The 26230-nt window shown below is 40.1% G+C and overlaps 1 protein-coding gene and 1 long non-coding RNA gene across 45 annotated transcripts in view; one reads left to right on the top strand and one right to left on the bottom strand.

The window, feature by feature from the left end:
- SORBS2 (sorbin and SH3 domain containing 2) overlaps positions 1 to 26230 on the top strand; it is a 351293-nt gene that overhangs the window by 218756 nt on the left and 106307 nt on the right. The gene's annotated exons all lie outside the window — the stretch shown is intronic.
- The window catches only part of LOC121039704 (uncharacterized), a 104183-nt gene continuing 81335 nt past the window's right edge, over positions 3383 to 26230 (bottom strand). Inside the window, exons 1-2 of one of the 2 annotated variants that reach the window (XR_005794939.1) lie at positions 19194 to 19855; positions 3383 to 3975 (exon numbers count right to left, since the gene is read on the bottom strand). This is a non-coding gene — a long non-coding RNA (uncharacterized LOC121039704). Of the gene's footprint in view, positions 3976 to 19193; positions 19856 to 26230 lie in introns of those variants that run through there. The other variant, XR_005794940.1, reaches the window with a different exon arrangement.

Here is a 26230-nt window from a genome sequence, read left to right as displayed (position 1 = left end):
TGGTTAAATGCATGGTGATGTTAAAAATTAACGCAGCTCTGTGCAGGTCTTTTGAGTATTTCTTGAACAAAGGCTCAGCAAGGACTGTTTCAATGTGTAAAACTCTGTGGTTAGTCTTTGGGATAGAAAACTACAGAACGCGGAATGTATGTCTTGTTCTTGTCAAGGAATTTGTAGTCCAGTGGAGATGATAAAGCATTCAAGGAAGGAAAAAAGGAAGGAAGGAAGGAAGGAAGGAAGGAAGGAAGGAAGGAAGGAAGGAAGGGAGGGAGAGAGGGAGGGAGGGAGGGAGGAAATTAGATCTTCAAAAGCAGCACAGGGTTATGGTGCCACCAGGAATATGTTTACTAGCCAACATTTCAACATGTGACAGAAGGAAAATAAAATTTACCAAAAATTCACAGACATTCTCCTTGTAACTATGCATAAATTGAATGAGATTATTATAACGTGTTGGATTCCAAGTGTCCAGTCCGTTCATTGGGATAAAAGCCCAGGCCTGTTACAGAGATCCAAAAGCAATAGAGGCTTAAACGAGAGATATTTCTTGCCCACTCATGTAAAAGTACAAATTGGTAACACAAGAGGAGTAGGTCCATAATTATCAGACACCTAGGCTCCTTCCTCCCCACTCAACACATGGCTTCCCTTTTATGTTCAAGATGGCTGTTCCAGAGCCTCACACCTCTCCCCAGAGAGGAGAAAAGGGGAAAGTAGCTGGAATGTCCTTTCCCTTTAAGGCCACGGCTCCTTGGAGGGCACACACATCATTTCCTCTCAAACTCACCAACCAAAATTTGATAGCAAAGCAAGGGAAACAGAAATGTCGTCTTTGTCTGGCCAAAGCCATGTGCCCGGTTAAAACTTCTAGTACAAGGTAAGAAGGTTGAGTATGTGGGGACAACTCTCTCTGCCATGTGTAGTGACCAGGCTATCGTCCTCCACTGCAGAGCTCAGCTGTTAGGTATAAGAGGGGATTTGGGGTTTTTGGTTTTTGTTTTAATCACGTAGTCCTAGGGCTTTCATTTTCAAAAGAGATTAGAAATGCATCTTGGATGATTTCACAATCAAAGGAGGATTTCTCACCTTGTCAAGCGCTACTCATTTGCAGCTGAAAGCTAACACCTTATGCCAAGCTAGTCAGCGCCAAATACAATTAATTAGATTAAGCTTGTCGCTAAAATACGGAGACAAATGGCTTGAAACATGGCACTTTCTCCCTTTGCCTTTTTCCCCCTCATCTGGTTTATTTACAATAAAAAAGTAGGTTGCAGGATGGAGTTGCAGAAACTGATCCTTATTAACTGTTACTCTATATATCACATAACTGATAACAGAATGCTGGAGAGAAAAACGTATCTGAATTGTGTTAGCATAGACTGCCCTACCCTGGATCACATTTAATAATTGATTACAGTGTACCGTTCATGGTGGTTTGAGAGTCTCCATAAAAATAATACCGGCAAGTCTGTTGACGTCATTCTCCTCAGAGCCTTCTCGATTTAGTACCAGAGCTGTGACTCGCACCTGCTGCTTCTCCAAACCAGAAACACTGAATTTTCCTTTTGCATTTTTCTTGGTAACCTCTCTCGAAGAAAGTGATTTGGCGGGGCAGTTTTTTAAGTGCCATTTAAACAACCCTATCGCACACTTTGCTTTACACAATAGGCAACAGATAAGCTGTTTTATTGTAAACCAGGTTCTATTTTAGAGTCATTGGGCGCTCTTGCTATTTAACAGGATCTGATAATCCATTTATGGAGCGTATTACTCGTTTATAGAGCAAAAGGAGGTCATCTAACTGTTTCTGATTTGCAACTCTGGGTTCCCACATGACAGATTTGCCCAGAGCTCACCTGCAAAGGAAACTAGAGCAGACACGGCTCTTATAAAGACAGATGATAAAATTACAAAAATGTGGAGATCAAAGAGACAATGTCCAACTACCTCATTTGCAAATGAGGAAATGGAAGTCCACAAAGGCAGAAAGATCCCTGAGGACACCCACCCAGTTAGCGACCAGAACCTAGAGCTCCCAAATCCCAGAGGTCTGTACATTCTGTTGCTCAACACCCAGGCAAACACGAGGTTCAAGTGTCATAAACATAGATGCCCTTGCTCACAGGATCTGCTTAATAAGTGGCCAGCCTTAGGTAGCCTGAGGCGCATATACACCAAATTATTGAGAATAGGGTGGTAATCCACAACTAACAAGACAGCAGACTTAAGAAAACCTCAGCTTTCTCTTTGCTTCCTTGAGTTTTTCCTGCTTTTGTTCATTTCCCCTATTTATCTAAACCTGTGGCTTCTCAACTTTTTCAGGTTTCATATACCTGATCCTCAAGCTCTCAGGTGGTGTTAAACTTGTTCAGGATGCAGTAAAATAATGTTAAAAATACTAACAATCATAGTGAAAATGATAGCTTATCTTATGGCCCCTTAAACATTTTTGCGTATCAGGCACTTTGCTAAGAATAATATTTTCTAGTATATTACGTATATTATTTCACTGTAATTATATAGGTCAATTCCTACATTGATCCTAAGAAGTATATACTATTATTTTCCCCCATTTTATAGGAATGGAAACTGAGGCACAGAGGATGTAAGTAATTCAGTCCAATTCACACAGCCAGTAAGTAGTTATTATTTAAAACCGGGTTGTCACTTTTAATCACTATATTGGCTATCACAGAAAAACAATTGCATATCACATAACTGTATGTCCAGGAGATGGTATGGCATAACAAAATGAGCCCTGGTGTTGGGGCCAGAAAAGTTAGTCTTTTCTCTCTTTATTTTACCTCTATCCAGAGGTTTGAGCTTAATTAAACTCCTCCGTTGCTGGCCCTTTACCTCTTTTGACCCATGCCAGGTGCCTACCAATATGTGTAAGCACTTCCTTTAAACCATAAGCCATTCACCAGACCTATGCATAATACTATTTTTTAAAGAAACTGCTAAAAACGCATGACTTGGTTTGATTACACAAATATGTAGGAAGCATTGGTCACGTGCTGACTACCATTGACATGTAATTGGTCTTAGTAACAATTCTTTTCTTTTTTAATGTTTGTTTATTTTTGAGAGAGAGAGAGAGGGAGCACAAGCGGGGGAGGGGCAGAAAGAGAGGGAGACACAGAATCCGAAGCAGGCTCCAGGCTCTGAGCTGTCAGCATCAGCACAGAGCCCGACCCAGGACTTGAACTCACCAACTGCGAGATCATGACCTGAGCTGAAGTCAGACGCTCAACTGACTGAGCCACCCAGTCGCCCCTCAGATAACAATTCTTATACCGCATAGATCTTTTTGGCTCCCTTGATCTCCTTGTATGCAAAATAGTCCAGGTTTCAATACCTCACTGCAAGCAACAGGAAAACATTATTCTTAAGCAATCACTGCCTTTTTTTTTTTTTTTTTTTTAACTTTTGGCATTTTGACAGTGGGGCGGTTATGCCCTATAATCAAAGGAAAACATAAACCGGTCATCTCCTAGCAACTCACTGAAGATTACTCTCAGGGAATAATTTGTGTGGCTGCATCTGGGAGCAGATAACTTTGAACTCTGAAGCCAGGAGAACCCTGCACTGGCCATTAACTCTTCTCAGTATGTTGCAAATACAGTGAACCTGTTTTTGATGGTGTTGCAGGAAGAATGCACACGACAATATTCCAAGCATGGGCCGTTTGATGTGAAAGAAACCGAAGAGTTTTACAATCTTTTTTTGCTGTTGTTAAAAACCTAATTGCAATTAAATGTCACTAGTGATCAAGATCATTTTGCTGCTCTGCAGTTTCCCCTTCCCAGAGCCAGTTCCCCAGCTCTCTCATATAAAGGGATCATGGCATCCTTACCTTCCCTGATATCTTCTCCCAGTGGGCTTCTTATCTGCCTGCACAGTCTGGTGTGCTGGTGAGACCCGTCAATCAAAACAGTTTCCCAGTCAGTCTCAGGAAGCCGCTGTTCTTAGAGCCTTAATGTACAAAATAAAGGTGCAATCAACACAGATTCTACTCAGCCATCTGTGCAGGAAAGAAACAAATGTGACTTTAGAAGGATTTATTTCATGTCTTCAAACCAAGATTTAGTACATTCCTAAAATAATTAGTTTATAAAAAGAGGAGACCTGACTAGAGAATTCATCTGAACAAATGACCACGGCAAGAAAGGGAACCCTATCTGAAACCATGCAGCCACTAGTCACAAGTATCACCATCAAAGGAACACTGGCTTTTTAATAGCAGTAGTAGTAACATTTGTGGCATTATGTGCCAGACCTACTTCTAAGTGCTTTGTGCATATTAATCATTGGCTCCTTCAACAACTCTAGGAGGTTGGCACCACTGTTATCCCTATTTATAGAGGAAGAAACTTCGTAGGTTCAGAGAGAGGATATGTTGCCTGAAGTTATCCATGTGGATATGGTAGAATGAGCTTTTAACCCAGTTGGATTGGGCCCAAAGTCTGCTCTCTGGATCACCAACTAGCCTGTCCCCGCAGTAGACATTATCAGGTACCAGTCCCATCGCTCCGTCAGGAAACAAGGCAGAAGGTGATGCTACGGTTCTTGACAAGAGCCCGTAAGTTGGATCATAACATTAGTCCTGAAATACTTTTTCTACAAAATCTCCTGATGATAAAGAAATCGTGTCTGTTTCTATTTATTCTGAAGAGGAAGAAGACTGCTTTCTTTTAGGTCTCTGGCTTGTGTTTTGCATATAGAAACGCAACCTCACTTTGAGCAGACTAAAGAAACATAATGGACTTTTGGTTTGCTCAGTATTCTTCAGCACTTGCATTATAGAACATTGTAGAGTGAACATGACTAGTCTTTTAAAAAAAAATATTCTATTACATATCCCAGAAACATTTACTGAGCAGTTAGTATTTCTCATTTATCTATTGAGCACTTAGTTTTCATTTATTACCTCTGAGCTGTGTCCTTAATCCATTCATAGCCAAGAGAGGGAAACATGAATGAAGCTGTCACTCATGCATACTTCCCAAGGATTTTGATTCTGTCTACATTTTCCGTCTTTTGCATTTTAAATTGTTGAGCCCGGAAATTTCCTACTCATTAAATAAAATCGTTTTTAATCTACTGTTATGAAAAAAAAATTGTTTTTAAATTCAATGGAGTGCCTTTTAATCCTGGTAAATTAGGGTTTAGGAAAAAAGTAGTTAACGTTACCAACGCTTTTTCTGATTTTAAAATGTCAGTCCCATTTTTTCTGCCTTCATTCTTTTGCATTTAAAATTTTTCTTCCTTAACCTGAAAAGTTACATTATTTTGTTTTACATCTGTCCCTTTGACCTTGTTACATGCCTTTTCACAACTTTGTTATCTCTTTCTCAGAATGCAGGAATAATTCTTGGAGAAAAAAGCTGTAAATTGCTAGAGACTAAGTTAGTATTAAAACAGAATGAATTTTGTTAAATCATCCCCGTTTTGCATTATTGCCTGGGATAATCCCTCTTTATCCCTGTGAAGTCAGCATAAATATTCATGACACCCCCTTTTACTCTTAGTATTGCTCTCTCAAATTAGGTAGGCATGCTTTCCAAAAGTGGTATAAAGCTAATGGTTAAGTAAAATAAATGTGTTTTTATTTGCAAACAAACTCTTGTAGATATACTAGAAAACACTGATAATTTCCTAAAACCCATCATGAAAAACGCCACTGTAAAGCAGATTATTTTTTAAATGATGATTTACAAGCCTTTAAATTGTGGTCCCAAACCGCAATTCCTTATCTTTTCATGGAGTCATGTGCTCTGAAAATGACTTCTAAGTGAAAGTTTAAAATGATTTGCGACACAGAGACAGCAAGATGGCATTACAGACATTCCCCCCTCATCCTCAGGGGACACAATCCCAGACCTGCCGTGGATGCCTGAAACCGCAGACAGTCCCCAACCTTATATATACTATATTTTTCCCTATATGTACACATCTATGATAAAGTTTAATTTCTAAATGAGGCACAGAAAGAAATTAACAACAGTAATAAAATAGAACAGTTATAACAACATATTGTAATAAAAGTTATGTGAATGTGGTCTCTCTCTCTCTCTCTCAAAATATCTTATTGCCCTGCACTCACCCTTCTGGGGCTGAGGTGAGATGAGAAAATGCCCACCCAACGAGACGAAGTGAGGAGAATGACGCAGGCCTGTGACGTAACATTAGGCGACTATTGACCAGAGGCTACGTCACAAGGAGGGACACCTGCTTCCAGAAGGCGGTGGACCCTGTAACTGAATTGACGGAAAGCAACACACAGATAAGGAGGGGGCGGGGCTACAGTACTTACAGCTGTTTGAAATTACTTCTGTGCAAATTTTAGTTTACAAGTTCTGGGTGCTGACGAGATAGAAAAGAGCCTAAAACAAATTTAAATAGGGAGAGAGAAACATTAAGTTTGCTCAACCTGCCATTATTCTGCACTCCGTCAGCTCAGTGTATTGGTAAAAGCCAAGTATAGACCAACTGTAGCGTCAGAGGCTAGCTAGCAGACCGGTGGCATGCTTTGAGATTTACTGTAAGACCCTGCTCAGAAATATCCTACACTCCAATCTGCTGGCTCCTCCGATGATTTGGAACACCATTCTGGAAAGAAACCGAAGACAAATCGTTCAAATGCATGTGTTAATTGTGTAAGGCAGTACGTCATTATTCAAAATCTTAACAAAACTAAAGGAAATTAAATGCACCATAGGAAATCAGCCACGCCTACAACTAAGTAGGGAAACCTGTTACCGCCAAGAAAGTAACCTTTTCGTTATGCCTAGGAGAGGTGGCAGCTGTTCGGTCACATTTATAGGATTGAAGATTCAGATCCTGAGTAGTGGTGGTGACTCCAAATTTCACGGACTTACGTCAGCACTGTTTGCAATCAATGCCCATGATCAGAGTCCAAAGTCTGATCATGATGTCTGTCTGGTTTCACATGAGAATACAACAAAGGCAAATAATGGTGTTTAGTATGAACATGTGGCAATATTAATTTATGTAATGCTGAAATAGAATGATAGGGGAGCAATTAGCAAGTGATGATTATAGTTTCTATTGTTCAAGTTATAAAGCACTGACTTGTTCCACTCTTTGATTTTCTTTCGTGCTCTCGTCCACAACGGCTAGGTTTCCACAGCCGCCTAAGGGCTAACGTGGATAAAGCTGCCTAAGTGGTAAAAGTTGGTAAAGTTGACTACCTGTCTGGATTTCCTAAGGGAAAAAAAATATATTGACTTTAGTCATCTGTAATATTCATCCTTTCCCCTAACTACCCTGTGTGGGGCCACAAGATGCCATTGTGCAGGTGGGATCTCTGTAGGTTCCACCCCATGACTGAATTTCCTGACTCTGAATCACATTCTCCCCATAATGGTCCTGGTTTTCTGAGCTTACATTCTCATGGTGGGAAAGAGATAATAAACATGTAAGATGAGAGATGGTGAGAAGTGCTCTGAAGAAAAAAAACTTTCGAAGGGTAAAGGAAATACTGAGGCGGGCATTATATATATGGGCGGAGGGGGGTTATGGCAGGTGTCTCTGGGAAAGTGGCATTTGAGCACAGACCTGGAGAACCAAAGGGATTCATAGAGGCAGGGTCCCAAGCAGTGGCAGAGACTGTGGGATCGCTGTGGGCTTGGCATGTCCCAGAAGTGGTGAGATGGTCAGCAAGCCTGGGGCGGGGGAGCATGGAGGGTGGGTGGTAGCAATGAAGCCAGGGGTATCATGAGGGCCCAGGGCATGGAGAACCCTGCAGACCATGGTAAGGATGGGAGATGGAAGCCATGGAAGGGTTTTGAACAGGTGGATGAGTGCTCGCTCTCAGATTTTGGAGACTTCATTCTCAGTCCTTAGGGAATAGAGTGTTTGTGGACGAAGGGAGACCAGTCGTAAGGCTACTGGAATAGTTCAGACTTAAATTCAGGTTGAAGGTGTTAGTGGAGAAGGTGATGAGGAGGATTTGGATTCTGGATACAGTCTGAAGGCAGAGATAGTAGGATTTGCTCGTAAATGCAAGAGAAAAACGAGCTGTATCCTGTCGCTTGGCTATAGGTTGGCCTGGGCAACAGAAATGGTGATGTTTGCAGAGAAGTGACATGCTGCAGGAAAGGGTAGGAGAGGGGGCAGTGGAGGGGCCAGGGTGACTGAAGGGCCCCTGGTGGACACTGGCCACGTGCAAGTGTGGGTAGGCAGTTCACATTCCAAGTCTGGAATTTGGAGGACAGGTCAGGACTTGAGAGAGAAATGTAGGGATCTTCAAATAGCTCTAATTTAGGTTCTATAGCCCCTCCTTCAAGCATATTCATATCTTACTCTGTGACTGCCTTATGTACGGTCACCTGAACCCCAAATAAGTTTGGGAACTTTGCTTACATTCTTATGGTGGAAGAGAGATAATAAACACACAAGAGGAGAGATGGTAAGAAGTGCTCCAGAGTGTAGATCCAGTTGTGTTCAAAAAAAAAATAATAATGCAAAGAGATGATGGGAGGGGAAAACACGGAGAGGGTGGGAGGAGCCCAAAGACAGGCTTCCCCGGCTCTGCAATTTCTGTAGGGTTTTTTGTCCCTCAGAACTCACTCGGGTGATGCTGTACGGCAAGAGTCCGTGTGAACTGAAACACTGGTGAGACCTATAACGTTCTACAAATTTCTCTAGTCAAACTTGAGAAACTAAACACCTATACTAAAAAGTTGGCTAGATCAGTTACGCAATTCGATCTTAATTGTAGAAGGTATCAAACCGGTGTTAACATAATCCCAAATATCTAATTAGTAGGACCCTTATTGTGTTTTGGACAGATTGATTTGCAATTCGCTGACAGAGCGAGGACTCGGTCTGGTGCCTCTCGAAGGCCTAGCAATGTTCACCCAAAGAACTTGGTTTCTCTGTGCCCCACCGGGCAGCACAGTCTACACACACCTCCACTAGCAGTGTGTCCCCTGGTGTCCCCAACAGTATGGGCAGCAGACTGGCCAGTGCTCACGTCGGCCAGTAGCAGCCACCGCTAACACACAAGTCAAGTTCCTCACCTGGAAAAATGGAGGCTGTGTAAAGCAGCTGTATAACGTGCACAGAACACAAAGAGAAAAAGAAAAAACGATTCAGTGTGGGACACTAACAAGCATAATACAAGTAGAGGCATCGTGCCATAATGTGGGAAAGAACTTAAGTGGTAAATGCAGCAGAAAGCATATTCAACCCATCTTGAAAATTTGGGGTAAATAAATGTTTTCACTCTTATGTGGATCCTGAGAAACTTAACAGAAGACCATGGGGGAGGGGAAGAAAAAAAAAAAGAGAGAGGGAGGGAGCCAAACCCTAAGAGACTCTTAAAAACGGAGAATAAACTGAGGGTTGATGGGGGGTGGGAGGGAGGGGAGGGTGGGTGATGGGCATTGAGGAGGGCACCTGTTGGGATGAGCGCTGGGTGTTGTTTGGAAACCAATCTGACAATAAATTTCATATTAAATAAGTACATAAATAAATAATAAATAAATAAAATACAGATCTAAACCTATCTATATTTTAGATCTAAAATAAAAAAAAATACTCAGACACTCCATGAGCAATAGAAAAAATCCTTTTTTGCCTATTTAACAAAAAATGACGGAAGTAATGAGTCTGAACTCTTTTTTTTTTTTTAATTTTTTTTTTCAACGTTTATTTATTTTTGGGACAGAGAGAGACAGAGCATGAACGGGGGAGGGGCAGAGAGAGAGGGAGACACAGAATCGGAAACAGGCTCCAGGCTCTGAGCCATCAGCCCAGAGCCTGACGCGGGGCTCGAACTCACGGACCGCAAGATCGTGACCTGGCTGAAGTCGGACGCTTAACCGACTGCGCCACCCAGGCGCCCCGAGTCTGAACTCTTAATTGGACCACTCACATGTTGCTGTCTTACAACTCAGGATGAGGAATAATAATGCCTCCAGAAGCCTGAGGGATTGCTCTGTGGCTTCTAGTTTAGGTTTTAGGATCTCTGGGCTAACGAGAGTTTTGTGGAAGCAAAGCTAAAAAAAAAGCATCATGGTGACTTTGAGTCCTGGGAACCAGAATCACAGCATGCTAGAGTCGATAAAGAAAGGTCTAGTCCCACTCGTCTTACAGATGAGGAAACTGAAGCCAAAAACTTTAAGTGACTTTGTCTCTCCCCGCTCAAGGTACTTAAAATGTAGCTAGAAAGGCAATGCATCTAAAAAGTTAAATAAAACGGCAATCACATCAGAATACTGCGTGAGTTTGTATTTCAGCGTATATTTCACACGAATGGCTCATGTGGTAAGGCTCTAGAAATACAGGCAAAGCTGTGGGTGATTGAGCCAGGGTGCCGGGCGATAGAGAGCTTGAGGTAAACTTTGAAAACAAGTTTCAACAAGGTAATCCAAGACGTTAAAGGGAGCATGAATGTTTACACCAGGGAATAAGTAGGTCATTTTTTCTGCCATGCACAGGGCTATCTTCTCTTAAATGCAAGTGTGTGGGTATGCTGCAATTGACTTATATGCTTGTTTTCACTGTAGTTTTAAAGTAACAAAAATGCTTCACAAACCCTTAGAACATTGGAGAAAAAAAGTTGCTAGTAATTATCCTGACCCTAATACCAAAGATTAGTCTTTCTTTGAAACCTCCCATTTAGTTTTAACAAAATGTAAGCTCCCTTGTTGTCAACTTAGTGCCCTTTTTAAAAATAAAAATTAAAAACTGCTGGAGAGCTCTTCGGTTCACAAGAACTGAATTGAAATTTTTGACAAATGATAGAAGAGGAATTCAAGTATCTATGTAATCAGCGTTGACTTTTATGTGTTGATACATATTGGAAAATCTGCCTGGAAAGAAAGAGACAAGGGGGAGAGATATATACATCTACACGCACACAGAAGCCAATACAGATATAGCTAAAGATGGGAATATTTGTATCTTTGAAAGATGCTCACTTTTCAAAGATGACTGGTTGTGGGGCCTCTTCCCCCTTTGCCTTAATGATTTGAAGGTCGTCAAAACCACGTGTTTCTTCCTCCTTTCTTTTTCATTAACACGACCAGGAAAGCACTGGGCCAGGAGAGAGTTGGAAGCGGGAGTCATGGAGGGTGGAGAAAATGGGCAAGATAATTCCAGGAAGAGCTCAAAATAGCTAATTAGTCTTTTGCCAAATGTATATGAAGTAATTTACTTTTTATAAGGTTCGTTCGGCTGAATTAAATGATTTCATTTTTGAATGTTCCTGTGATTATAACAAAAATATGACTCATCCAACTGATGGCTCGTTCTTCTTCCTCTTGAGACTAAACCTTCAGAATCAGGATGAACAAGAAATAAATGGAGCCACAAAGGGTGGCCCTGATGATGGCTTCGGTGCTCACAAAATAAACAAATGCCGTCTGTGCTTCCTGTCTTTATATTTTACCTGTATCTATGACAATAGAGTTTCTGGACTAAATGTTTTGACTACGAGTTGTTAGGTAGTAACAAATAGAAACCTTAGGAATGGCATGACCGATGTTTGCCACAACTTCCGTACGTTTTTGAGGGTGCTGCTTTACTGACGAGCATTTTTGCTCTTGATCTAAGAGCATCTCTTCCCCTGAAAATTAAGAATCCAAGTCACCTCTGCCTTAAACTCATTATCTGACCATGTGAGAGCCCCCCAGGGCCCAGATTGTGCCCTTAGCACAAAGACCTAGAAAAAGCTGGTGCTCCTTCAAAGGGAATGAAGATAGGCCTGGAGCATGGTAGGACTGTGATCTGGAATGATGCGCTCGGGGATGTCTGCAGGAAATGCCTCAGAGAAGTGCCACCACTGGTGTGGAGGTGTATCTGCAGCATCGAATATCCTAGGGGCACTTGGCTGGCTCGAGAGTGTGCAGCTTTTCATCTTGGGGTAGTGAGTTCAAGCCCCCGTGTTGGGTGTAGAGATTACTTAAAAAAACGGAAACAAAAACAAAAACAGCACAGTGATCCTCTCCTTGAAACAGTTTCACAAAGAAGTTTATGCCTATGATAAAAAAAATATACAAGGAAGTTTATACGCACTATGTTTTAGGGTAGTTATAATATGCACGAGAATTTTCAGTATTGCTCATTACAGGTTATGCTACACATTGATGGATCCAAATTATAGTGGTCCTGGACTGAAATTTTGGTCAATACCTAAGTTACATATTTATAAACTGCTGTAATCCTTCAGATTCTTAGATCTAAGAAAGACATTCTTTTTTTTTTTTTTTTTAAATTTTTTTTTCAACGTTTATTTATTTTGGGGACAGAGAGAGACAGAGCATGAATGGGGGAGGGGCAGAGAGAGAGGGAGACACAGAATCGGAAACAGGCTCCAGGCTCTGAGCCGTCAGCCCAGAGCCTGACGCGGGGCTCGAACTCACGGACCGCGAGATCGTGACCTGGCTGAAGTCGGACGCTTAACCGACTGCGCCACCCAGGCGCCCCTCTAAGAAAGACATTCTAGTGCAGTGTTTAAGAACATAAATTCTGAAGCCAAGCCGCCTGGATTCCCAAGCTTGACTCTGCTACTTAATTGCTGTGTGAACTTGTGCAAGTTTCTTAACTTCTCTGAGTTTTCATTTTTTTTTAAATCAGTAAAATAACAACAGTATTTTCCTCATCTGGCTGTTGTGAGCCCCAAGTGAATTAATATATATGTAAATACACTTAGAATAGTTCCTGGCACACAGAAAGCACTTGAAAGCTATTATTACCATGTAAGTTCTCTGGCAAGCAATTAACAAGCAAAGCAATAAGAAACACGTACATAAATATTCATAGCAGCACTATTCAGAATAGCAAAACAGCAAAATCTAGCAGCAACCCAAGTGTCCTGAACAAGAAAGTCAATATGCAAACTGGTATATTCACACAATAGAATATTATACAGGAGGCAAAATGAGCACACTATAGGAACAGGCAACAATAAAGATGAATTTTAGCAATACAATTATATCCAGCATGATGACATCATTATAAAGATAAAAACAACTAAAACAAAGAGAGGATACATATGTTCAAGGAAACTCATAAAAAGGAAAGCAAGAGAATGACCCACATGGAATTCAGAATGACCGCTACTTGAGGTATGGTGAAATAAAAGATGAAACAGTGGCCCAGACCATCTGGTTAGATGCACGTTCCTATCCAAGTCTATCTCTTGCTTTAGACGGCAGGTGTGTAGGTATTCAGGGGGAAGGGAGGAAGAGAGAGAAGAAGAGACACATGGACCTATGATAAGGCTTTGTCGTGAACCAAGAATCACAAGTTATCCGATTCTGTATCCTTGAGACACGCCCCCCAAAGTAACGACAATCATTGTCCATTGTTAGAATCAATCCCAGTGATGTTATATTACCGATAATTAAAAGATAACACAGGTGAGGGGTTGTTTGTATGTGTTGATCCATTTTGGCTGGGAAAAGGAGTAGTAAGATAGATATAAACACCATGTGTACTGAGGATTTTTCTAAAATAAATAATGTTATTAGTCTTCTCTTGGAAAAACAAAATGACAGGTCATGTTACTGTTTAGGGTGCAGACAGTGAAGACACATTTGTTTAAAATGCATGATATAAACTGGTGTGGTGATTTGGTATTGGTTAAATCAGTGTGGCAAGCATAGCACATTCATTACTAGTATCGATACTCCGGGATTCCAAATAACTTCTTAAATACATTTCACATTTCAAACAAAACCATCCTGCCAACCACCAAAACGGGCTCCACCGACCTCGACATTTGCCAGTGATTTTCAGGAATGAGTGTGGATTTGTTAGCCTGATACCTCTAAATCATTCAAAGAGTCGTGAAGTGACATATTCCAGAAGAGACACCATTACATGCAGATAAGAAAAACTTAGAAAGGTCAGAGATAATCTAGTAAAAATGAAGGCAGGGACTGTAATGGGCAACTGAGGGCAATTGTCAAGCTTCTTTGCACGGTCTCTCTCCCTGACAAACTGCTTTATAATGGCAGTCATTCCTTCATGGCCACAAATGAGGACACCTTCGTTGTATGTATATTTACCGAGCAAATTCTACCGCCCAGATATCATTAGGGGTGGAAGGGATGGCAGAGAAGAAGCTAAGAAAAGCCCCCACGATTAGTGTCTGCTTATGGAATATGCAATACTAAACTTTAAGTACCTGAGTAATGAATATGTCCTGTATTACAGTTATTCATCTCACTGCATGTGTTCCTAAAGAGTTTTTGCTAGACAAGAATAGTCTTTGTCTCACTAGGTAAGAAATCTGACCAAAAGTGATATGGTTATTTCTTTGAAGCTTTAACATTTGCCATCTTTGAAGTAGTCATACACTGAACCAAGAGGATAAAAGTATCTGGAAACAAGTGGCCTGTGAGAATTGGGCAGGGAAAACAGACTGTGTGTGTGTGTGTGTGTGTGTGTGTGTGTGTGTGTGTGTTACTCTTTCTTCCACTTTTATCTGCCCCTACATATTTACTACTGGCAGATCATCCATTTCGGGTTCACTGCTGCCATGGGGACATGAAGCCATAATATTAGTCTCTATATCACCATTAGCTGGTCATGTGCTCCCATCTCCCCTACTCTGGGTATTAAACTGTCACTGTGCTTAACCTGGATTTGGCCTGTATAAAATCCAAAAAACTAAAAATGCTTATCATGTCACACGTAAATCTCTTGGCCAAACGAACCGAGGGGCTTAGATGTATTTTGTCCTTTCTAGAGATGAATGTCTCTTGTTTTACTTCTCAAAACACAGAGAGTTAAGGGAGAAAGAAATGACACGAGTAAACACTAAGTTCTAGTTATACAGTGACTGGCTTCCAATTTTTTGATTAATGGATTAACGAATTAAATAAAGAATAGTTAGTGCCATTGCTTGAGATAGAGAATGATGGAAAATGGGATGAGGTGTGGGGAGGGGAGAATATCATGAACCCAGTATGAAGTGGGGAATAAATATAAACTATATTTGAACTGTATCTTAAATGTACAATTTGGAAATTGTGATAGTTGGATGAGGGTCTAGGCTGTCATTTACCTTTTGTGATATTAAAGCTAGGTTCTTTTTTCAAAGTGTATTTATTTTGAGAGAGAGTACAGGAGGGGCAGAGAGAGAGGGAGAGATAGAGAATCCCAAGCAGACTCCACACTGTCAGTGCAGAGCCTGATGCAGGGCTCGAACTCACAAACCATGAGATCACCACCTGAGCCAAAAACAAAAGTCGGACGCTTAATCAACGGAGCCACCCAAGTGCCCCTAAAAGCTAGGATCTTAAACAAAATGCGAGCATAAATCCTTAGGCTTTTTTGAAACTTTTTTGAAACACTTACTACGTGTGAATTGACATTGTGTGTACAAATCATTCTTATGCGTTCATTAAAATAGGACCCTAAAGGACCCAGTCTGGACATTATTTCCTGGACCTAGAGTTAATCTATATTTTTAAAGGAAAATAAATTGTTTCTTCACAACCATTCCACAATTCACCCTTCTCCCTAATTCAGATGGTCTTTCTCAATCACTCCAAATTAATGATACATTCATCACATAGTTTTACAAATAGCCATGCATATTAAATCATATCAGGTAAACATTCAAATTCCAAAACTTCTGAAAAGGGGAGCAGGCTGACCAAAATTTTTGTGGCTCATAAGACTTTGGCAATTTGTTTGTGGGCCTGATACCTAACTTTTTCAACAGTAAGCAAAGCCTGGAGCAGTAATCATCCACGTGAAAAGTAACTTCAAATGTCACAGTACCTCCCATGCTATGGCAATTTAGCAAGTGATGATGTGACTGATTGAGCCAAAAAGAAAATGTAATGAAATTATTGGTTTGGAACACAACATGCTTAAGATCTCTCAGCCTTTTGGGGCGCCTGGGTGGCGCAGTCGGTTAAGCGTCCGACTTCAGCCAGGTCACGATCTCGCGGTCCATGAGTTCGAGCCCCGCGTCGGGCTCTGGGCTGATGGCTCAGAGCCTGGAGCCTGTTTCTGATTCTGTGTCTCCCTCTCTCTCTGCCCCTCCCCCGTTCATGCTCTGTCTCTCTCTGTCCCAAAAAAATAAACGTTAAAAAAAAAATTAAAAAAAAAAAAAGATCTCTCAGCCTTTTGTCTCTTCGAAGGTCAATAGACAACTCTTTGAAATACAAGACATGCAAAAGAATGTTAACATTTGGAAAGCGAACCTGCATTCACCACTTATCTGCTTTGAAGGATTTCTCGCCCACAAACGCTAATAGAAAACAAAATGATAAATGATTCTTGTCACCCCCCCCAATGTCTCTACCAACACCACACCACCCATGATGAGAAAAGACTTTACAAAGGTGATGATAATTTATTGACTGAAGTTTACTTTTAGGCAAATCGTTTTGGTATCGGTTTATAAAATGGATGTGATTTTAGGCAAGATGAAATCTTAAAATTGATCATCACGGTTGAAGGGTTTTTGAGTTAATAGGGAAGAAGATAGTGTTATAGAGAGAGAATCCCATAGATCTTGTTTCTGGAGTTAAGTAACCTAGGCAGCTAAGAGGGAGACAGATTTGGATAATGGCTTTGACTTGGATTAATACGTGTCCATCTCATTCTGATGCTGTTAGAAATACAGATCTTTGGGACACCTGGGTGGCTCATTCGGTTGAGCATCTGACTCTGATTTCCACTCAGGTCATGATCTCACAGTTCGTAAGTCTGAGTCCCACATCAGGTTCTGCACTGACAGTGCAGAGCCTCCTTGGGATTCTCTCTCTCTCTCACTCTGTCCTCCCCTGCTCATGTACTCTCTCTCTCTCTCTCTCTCTCTCTCTCTCTCAAAATAAATAAATAAAAAGAAAAAAGAAATATGGTTCTTTAAAAGTCTCCTTCTGAATTTTAATATATAAATGAGTCATTAAAATATTGACCTCTGGGGCGTCGGGGTGGCTTAGTCGGTTGAGCGGCTGACTTCTGCTCAGGTCATGATCTCGTGGTCCGTGGGTTCGAGCCCCACATCTGGCTCTATGCTGAAAGCTCAGAGCCTGGAGCCTGCTTCAGATTCTGTGTCTCCTTCTCTCTCTGCCCCTCCCCCACTCATACTCTGTCTCTCTCAAAAAATAAACAGTAAAGAAAAGTTTTTAAATATACTGACTTCCAGTTAGATTCTGCTTCGTATCATATATAATCTTGTTGATAAGAATATTGGTTTGTATGTGAAAGCTCAATAAATATTTGTCAACCAAATATACGCTTCTTGGATTTAGGAAAGTTTCAGACCATAAAAGGACCTTATGTGCTTTCGAATTTTAAAACAAGTCTTTCGTTTTATAAACAAAAAAGCTCAGGCCCAAAGGAGTGTGGTGGTTTGCCCAAGCACACATTCACACATAAGACTTAATATTTTTTTTTCTTTTTTTTTTCAACATTTTATTTATTTTGGGGACAGAGAGAGACAGAGCATGAACGGGGGAGGGGCAGAGAGAGAGGGAGACACAGAATCGGAAACAGGCTCCAGGCTCCGAGCCATCAGCCCAGAGCCCGACGCGGGGCTCGAACTCACGGACCGCGAGATTGTGACCTGGCTGAAGTCGGACGCCCAACCGACTGCGCCACCCAGGCGCCCGTGTAAGACTTAATATTGATACTCACTTTAGAATATAATGGAATGTTAAAAGCAAGTACCTGAAAGTTCCCTAAAATCTGGGTTGTTGAATCCTGATTCTGCCGCTTACCCGTTGTTGATGAGTGTATATGTATATTTCTGAAGTTGCCACTCCTACAAGAAAGTTACTAACTTTGAGCCTATCTATTGTTTTTGTTCCCTCCCCATAGGAGCTATTGTTCAAAAAAATCGACATATAACTGACTTACAACATTGTATACGTTTAAGGTGTATAATAGATTTATAGATTTATATATTGCAATATGATGACCTACATTTTCTTATCCTTAACTCCGACACAGGAACTCAGCCAACATCCAAACAATAATGAGTTCACATTAGAAATGTTCTGTGTACTATAGAAAAGTGATCCCTCTCCTCAAATACATTTGATGAATCGGTATCATGGCACAAGGTCACAACTCAGTTTCTAGATTTCCATTACCAAACGCTGCAACAGAAATGAGGCAATGCTTTTGCTCCCCATTAAAAAAGAAGAAATGATACTGAAGTCAGTGAGTATCAGATTTTTGTATGGGGATGTCCACACAGACACAGCCTCCACCTGTGGATCTGAAGTAGAACAGTGGAGTCCGTGTGAACAGATAGCCCAGCCTGGGTCTTTGCATTCAAGATTCCATGCCATTGCTTCACCTTGGGGTGAAACCAGCCTGCCCTGCAACAGCTTATGTCCTCATGCCGTTGGGAACTCAAGATGAAATCTTTTCTGCTTTTCAAAGAGCAGTGGAGATCCAGGGCAGATGGAAAAAAGTGGAGCACTTGTTTCCATAGATAAAGGGGCTGGGGGGGCGGACAGAAGACTGATAAAGAGTAGATCGAATAAGGTTTAACTACATATGTTGAAATATACCCAACAAACATCTTAAAGAACATTCCAACCATTTTGGGATTTAGCCACCATGTCAAATAAGTAAGGATATTATAAAATGACAAAACCTTAGTTCAAATAAGTTTCAGCGTTCTCCAGTGTATAATTTAAGTATAAATTTGTATTTTGTTTTCTTTGCCTATTTTAGGTAGATTGAGTGCAAGTTTTAGCTTTAAATAGTGGCAGGGTATGAAGGACTATATTAGGTATAAAAAAGGAAGAATGCTGGGGACATGGGAGTTGGGTAAGAACTAGAAGTGACGTCATTTGGGTGGGCATTTTGCTGAACAAAAGGGCAATAGATACCAACCCCTGTTTTGCTGTATAATTCAGAAATCGTAAAGCTTTTAGTTTTAGGATGGGCTCATTTACTTTCTTTCCAATGGGAGTTATAAACCAGATTGTTAAAAACCCAGCAATTTGGATATCATGTTTCTTAAATTCAGGTACATCTTAAGGGAATACTAAAACTTCTAGTTGGAACTGTTAGGCATCTGTCTGCCCGTCAATGCAAAGCATAAATGTGGATTATTTGAGAGCATTAACTCTGAAAGCCACTGAGATGATTTCCCTGAGATGAAAGAAACAAAAACAGCAACAACAACGAAAACAATGGATATGCCAATAATTTTTCTTACTGCTGCTAACACTCACCTGGTAGCTCATTATGTTGTTTCTACCAAATCACTCAGTGGCCTCATCTAGCCTCCCTTCAGCAGTCAGTAAGAGCCTCCAAAGTCTGCTTACACATTCACATCCATGACAGGCTAGTTCATGGACAAACACAAAAAGGGGGCATTTTTAAATCGGGGTAACGAGGCCCTAACACAGCTGTAAAAGTGGGAACACATCCTTCTTCATTTATACCATAACCACTATTCCCTTATATATCAATTTAATTATATTTTCCAACAACTATGTCGCTCTTAGTTCACAGTCTGGTAAAGCCCCTAGACTTACTTCAGATAAAGTGATGTGGTTTAGCCAAATTGCAGGACCACAGAGATGTCATGAAGAAGTTTGCCAAATTTCTTGCCAAGATCTAGCAAGCCATTCTTGTGCGCCAATGAATAGCAATATGAAAATGATGATGATGATGAAGATTATACACTTCTTTTATCAAAAGTAAATAATCTTCATAATAAAAGATAACTATCGTTATTACCTATTTTCACGAGATCCAAATGAATAATGTCACAAACTCTCCACTGTTGAAAAACTTCCAGAAATGTCGAATTTTAATAAATGCAAGCTTTCCCACATTTTCCCCCATTGGCCCACTATTGTCTTCCATAGGTTTTTAAAGAACAAATTGAAGGGGCACCTGGGTGGCTCAGTTGGTTAAGCCTCTGACTTCCGCTCAGGTGGTCATCTCCCTGTCCACGGTGTCGAGCCCCGCGTCGGGTTCTGTGCTGACAGCTCAGAGCCTGGACCCTGCTTCGGATTCTGTGCCTTCCTCTCTCTCTGCCCCTTCCCCGCTCACACTCTGTCTCTCTCAAAAATAAACATTAAAAAAAATAATAATTGAAGCAAATTTCTGCCACCACCCCCCAAGATTTTTTCCCCAAATTTCACATAGCAAATAGAGTTTCACCATTTGATATCTGAGACTCATACAAACACAGGTTTATAATAATACTGGCAGTGTACTCTCAATAATACGGTCGAAGTGTACTTTGACATCGCTAAGTTATAGAAGCATTATTTCCGGTGTTTCCGGAAGCTCGTGTGTTCAATCAGAAGAAACACATAACTTTCCTTCACAGTCAATTAACAATAAGCAGGATTGTTTAACGATAGTCACTTCATAAAATAACATTGCCATGGAAATACATTCGAATAAACATACTTATTAACTTCAGATTCCGAGGTTTTCTGAAAATACAGCCATCTATAGCTATTGGTCTGGGCTTTAGCTAAACAAAGGTTTCCATTTCGACTACGGGAGTTGGGCAGAAGGAATCCTTGTCATAAACAGCCACTATTTGCATATTAGTATTAGAAAAATAAGTAGATAGCCTTCTGTCAAAAGCCCTTTTTTATTCATCAACCAGTTTAGCCTTCTGATATTCCATTCTTTCCTTTAAACCCTGCCACATATGATTCGGCACTTAAGCACTATGTTTAACGTTATGCATTGTAATTAATTGTAATGTATCGAGGGGAATTATCTTGATTTCAGCTGACATTTCAAGACACCTTAAAGGGAGATGCATGGTCTTTGCTTATAGTCAGGGGAGCGAAGCCACATCTGAGTATTTTTGAGGGTATTTGACCTTGGAGCAGTCATTTTTCCCTACCTAAAATGTCTAATCTCAAAAATGAGTAGGCTGATCTAAGATCCTTTTCCAAAGCTGGGATTTAAAAAATAAAACACACATAAAATGATACTTCTCTTCTCCTACCACGGCATTTAATGTTCACATCCATTAAATTCTAAGTATGAAACATGCAAAACTAGATTAGAGCTTTCTTTATATCAGATAATTTTGTGATATCAATGTATAAAAATGAAGATGGAAGTTTTGAAAATTGAAAGTAGGGGGAAACTTATTTAGCGAAGCTCATAATTTTTTTTAACAGTTCTTTTATTACTTTATTTCTTTTACATGGCACAAAAGTGTTTATTAGCTTTTTTTTTTTCATTTCAACTTTATTGGAGGTATGTATAATTGACATATAAAATTCTAAGACGCTTAAAGTGTACAATCATGGTAATTTGATATATTTATACATTGTGAAGGGATTCCTGCCATCTAGTTAACATATCCATCACCTCACATATGTACACACACACACACACACCCTTTTATTTTTGGTGAGAACATTTAGGCTCTACTGTCTTAGCAAATTTTAAGTATACAATACAGTGTTATTAATTAGAGACACCGTGTTTTACATAATATCCTCAGATCCTATCCATCTTATAACTTTTACCAACTTCTTATCTCCCCCATCCTCCAGCCCCTGGAAACTATTTTACACTCTCTGTTTCTATGAGTTCAATTTTTTTTATAGGTTCCACATATAAATTATACCATGCAACACTTGTCTTTCTCTGTCTTATTTCACTTAGCATAATGCCCTCAAGGTCCCTCCATGTTGCCTCAAGTGGCAGGATTTTCTTCTTTCTCATGGGTCAGTAATATTCCAGTGTGTGTGTGTGTGTGTGTGTGTGTGTGTGTGTGTGTGCATGCACATGTGTGTGTGTATACATATCACATCTTCTTTATCCATTCATCAGTTGATGGATGCTTAGGCTGTTTCCATATCTTGGCTGTTGTGAATAACACTGAAATAGATATGGGAGTGCAGATACCTCTCCAATATCCTATTTTCATTTTCTTTGGATATATACCCTAAGAAGGATTGCTGGATCTTATGGTAGGCCTATTTTTAATTTTTTGAGGAAGCTTCATACTGTTTTCCATAGTGGTTGCACCAATTCATTCCCACCAACAGTGCCCGAGGGTATGCTTTTCTCAGCTTCCTCACCAGTACTTGTTAGCTCTTGTCTTCTTGATGATAGTCACTCTAACAAGCATGAGGATTTAGGTCTTGGTTTTGAACTACATTTTCCCGATGATTAGTGATATTGAGAACTTTTACATGTACTTGTTGGCCATGTGTTTGTCTTCTTTGGGAAAATGTCTATTCATTTCCTCTGCTCACGTTTTAATCAAATGTTGTTGTTGTTGTTTTTGTTTGGTTTGGGGGGCTCTGTTTGTTTTGCAATTGAGTTGTATGAGTTCTTTACATATTTCGGATATTAATCCCCTATCAGACACATGATTTTCAAATATTTTCTCCCATTCTATAAACTGACTTTTCCTTTTGTTGGTTTCCTTTGCCATGTAGAAGTTTTTGTTTTTATTTTTGTAAAACGTTTATTTATTTTTTAAGTAATCTCTACACCCAACATGGGGTTCACATTCACAACCCAAGATCAAAAGTTTCATGCTCTTCCAATTGAGCCAGCCGGGCACCCCACTGTGCAGAAGTTTTTAGTTTGATGTACTTCCACTTGTTTATTTTTGCTTTTATTGCCTTGTTTTTATTGTCAAATCCAAAAACTCATCACCAAGTCCAATGTCAAGTAGCTTACACCCTATTTTCTTCTAGGATTGTTATGGTTTCTTCTAGGATTGTTAAGGTTTCTTACCTTCAAGTCTTTAATCAATTTTGAGTTAATTTTTTGTGTATGGTGTGAGAGAGGGGTCTAGTTTCATTCCTTTGCACTTAGCTTTCCAGTTTTCTCAAACCATTTATTGAAGACATTATCCTTTCCCCATTGAGTTTCTTGGCTCCTTTGTCAAATTAATTAACCACATATAAATGGGTTTATTCCTAACTTCTCTATTCTGTTTCATTGATCTATGTGTCTTTTTTATGCTAATACCATACTGTTTTGATTACGGCTGGAAATCAGGAAGTATGATGACACCCACTTTGTTTCTTCTTTCTCAAGATTGTTTTGGGGTCTTTTGGGGTTCCACACAAATTTTGGGATTTTTTTTGTTCCATTTCTGTGAAAAATGTGATTGGAATTCTGATAAAGATTACATAGAACCTGTAGATTGTCTTAGGTAGTACGGACATTTTAACAATATGAATTCTTTCCAATCCAGAGTATTTGTGTGTTCTTCCATTTCTTTAATCAATGTCTTATAGTTTTCAGTGCACAGATTTTTCACTTCCTTCGTTACATTTACTCCTAGGTAGTTTTTCTTTTAATGCAATTATAAATGTGATTGTTTTCTTAATTTTTCTTTCTGATATTTCATTATTAGTGTATGGAAATACACTGGTTTTCCATATTGGTTTTGAATCCTGAAACCTTACTGAATTTGTTTATTAGTTCTAATATTTGGTGGAATTTGGTGGAATTTTTAGGGTTTTCTATATAGAATATGTTATCCACAAATACAGACAGTTTTCCTTCTTCCAAATTAGAAAAGAAACAAATGATTCTTTTAAAAGATCAAAGACTTGCTGCTGAAAATAAAAATTTATAGTAGTCTGTATAATGGTGGAATGAAGGAGAGATACTTTCACTCACGGAACTAAACAGAAATGGCTGTCATCAGGATGTTATCACTGTAATTTGTCACACAATTTTTTGTGTGACATGTTATGGACATCTCTTTCCTCTGACTGTCACCCTTGGGCTATAAGCTGTCAAAGGTAATGGAAAAAGGATTTATAAAAAGCTAATTGTTACAACCTTTAAGTGTCACTTTCCCTTAGGTTCACAAGCAATAACTTAGCTGGGCTAGGAAACAAGTGTTTGATTTAACTATTTCTGTAGTTAATAATAAACCATAGGTACTCATGATTTAATGTTTATTTGAGAGAGAGAGTGCATGCATGCATGCACATGAATGAGGGTGAGCAGGGGAGGGGCAGACAGAGAGAAAGAGAGAGAGAGAGAGAGAGAGAGAGAGAGAGAGAATGCCAATCAGGCTCCACGCTGACAGCATTGAGGCCCAACTCAGGGTTCCATCTCACGAACCCTGAGATCATGGCTTGAGCCAAAATAAAGAGTTGGATGCTTAACCAACCGAGCCACCAGGCACCCCATCTGACTTCAATTTAAAGCAATAAGATAATGTCCTATATACTTTCAGGGAAGTCTAGATCATTTTGTCAAGACTCAGTCCAAGATAAAAGGTATGCCTCAAAGTACCTGAAATATCAGGGAATGAGAATGATGCCAATTTGGGGATGGTTTACTGCAGAGGGGACGGGGTAGGTTTGATCCTGCTGCTGTTGCTGTTGTAGAAGAAGATCACAACATTAGTATAAATTGTTTAGATGAATGGAAATAGGTAGAATTGGATTTTGCATCTAGGTCTGCCTGACTCCGTAACCTATCCTTCCAACACTACTCAGTTCACCTGTAACATGTGTTCCTATATTCTATTAATTCCTCACTTGTCTCTTTGATAATGTGCCTGACTCATCAGATCCCCATTAGAAATCTGCTTTTTTTTTAATTGGGAAACCATTTGGCTTTAGATTTACATAATAGAAACCAGTGGAATTTTTCTAGTACTTTTGAACAAATGACTTTGTTTTAGAGAAAAAAGGCATTCATTTTTAAGTATTTAGATGTATCCTATAAGCATCCTCAATATAAAAGTTAAAGATCCGGGGCGCCTGGGTGGCGCAGTCGGTTAAGCGTCCGACTTCAGCCAGGTCACGATCTCGCGGTCCGTGAGTTCGAGCCCCGCGTCGGGCTCTGGGCTGATGGCTCAGAGCCTGGAGCCTGTTTCCGATTCTGTGTCTCCCTCTCTCTCTGCCCCTCCCCCGTTCATGCTCTGTCTCTCTCTGTCCCAAAAATAAATAAACGTTGAAAAAAAAAATTAAAAAAAAAAAAGTTAAAGATCCAATGAAGGTAGGACACTAGAGGAATATATTTAAATTAAATATTTATAAATAAATATTTTTCAATTAAATCACATGACCATGTAAGGTGAAAAGAAGCCAGCATTCTTTTATAATCAAAGAAGAGAGTGATTCACAGACTTTGAGGCTTTGGAAAGCTCCAGAAAGAAAATTATTTACCAAGTGATTGACTTCTAACCAGTATAGTCTTCAGGAAAAATCTGTTACCAATTTTGACTAGCTTGCTTTGTAAAGTCTCAAAAGAAAGATTGCTAATTTCCATTTTAAACACGCTATTCCTCCTCAGGAAATTTTTCCAGGTATCAGGATATTTGATATAAAAGCATGTTTTGGTTAAATTTTGTTAAAAATATATTGTATATTCTTATAAAAATAATCAATGACCTCATGTTCTTTGTTCTTTACTATTCATGGTAATGATCTCTCCTTATTCCTAGAAATGATGTTGAATGTGTTCTTACCCCAGCGTTCGCATATAAATGCTGTGGATGATTTGGCTCTTGAATAATAAGGACTCATCTTCAGGCACCATTAGGTGGGGAATGTTGGGAGGAATTTTTAGTTACTGAAGGCTGAACATGGACAACCATGACCTTACTATCAACTGTGATGTCCGAGGAGCCTCTGAGTCAGTGTCATATACCAGCTGTCAATTCAGGGAACCCATTCAGAAAAGGGCTTGAGGTGGATTCTTATCTTTCTAAATGCAGAGACTGTAAAGGATAAAATAATCTACTTGGGGTATTTCCTGTGAAAATTTCAAAACAGCACATTGACAGAAAAGATAAATTGTAATCAACCTACATTAAGTCATTTGATTGTAATTGAAAAATAAAATCATTTGGCACTTAAGAATACTTCTAATCCTGGGGTGCCTGGGTGGCTCAGTCGGTTGAGTGTCCGACTTCCGCTTAGGTCATGAACCGCTTAGGTTCATGAGTTCCAGCTCTGCACTGGGCTCTGTGCTGGTAGCTCAAAGCCTGGAGCCTGCTTCGGATTCTGTGTCTCCCTCTTTCTCTGCCCCTCCCCTGCTCGTGCTCTGTCTCTCTGTCTCTGTCTCTCTCTCTCAAAAATAAATAAGCATTAAAAATAATAATAACAGGGGCGCCTGGGTGGCGCAGTCGGTTAAGCGTCCGACTTCAGCCAGGTCACGATCTCGCGGTCCGTGAGTTCGAGCCCCGCGTCGGGCTCTGGGCTGATGGCTCAGAGTCTGGAGCCTGCTTCCGATTCTGTGTCTCCCTCTCTCTCTGCCCCTCCCCCGTTCATGCTCTGTCTCTCTCTGG

This window comes from Herpailurus yagouaroundi, unplaced genomic scaffold (assembly GCF_014898765.1).
Source record: "Herpailurus yagouaroundi ecotype Mexico unplaced genomic scaffold, PumYag 181, whole genome shotgun sequence".
NCBI lineage: Eukaryota > Metazoa > Chordata > Mammalia > Carnivora > Felidae > Herpailurus > Herpailurus yagouaroundi.
This window is presented reverse-complemented; position numbering and strand designations above follow the sequence as displayed.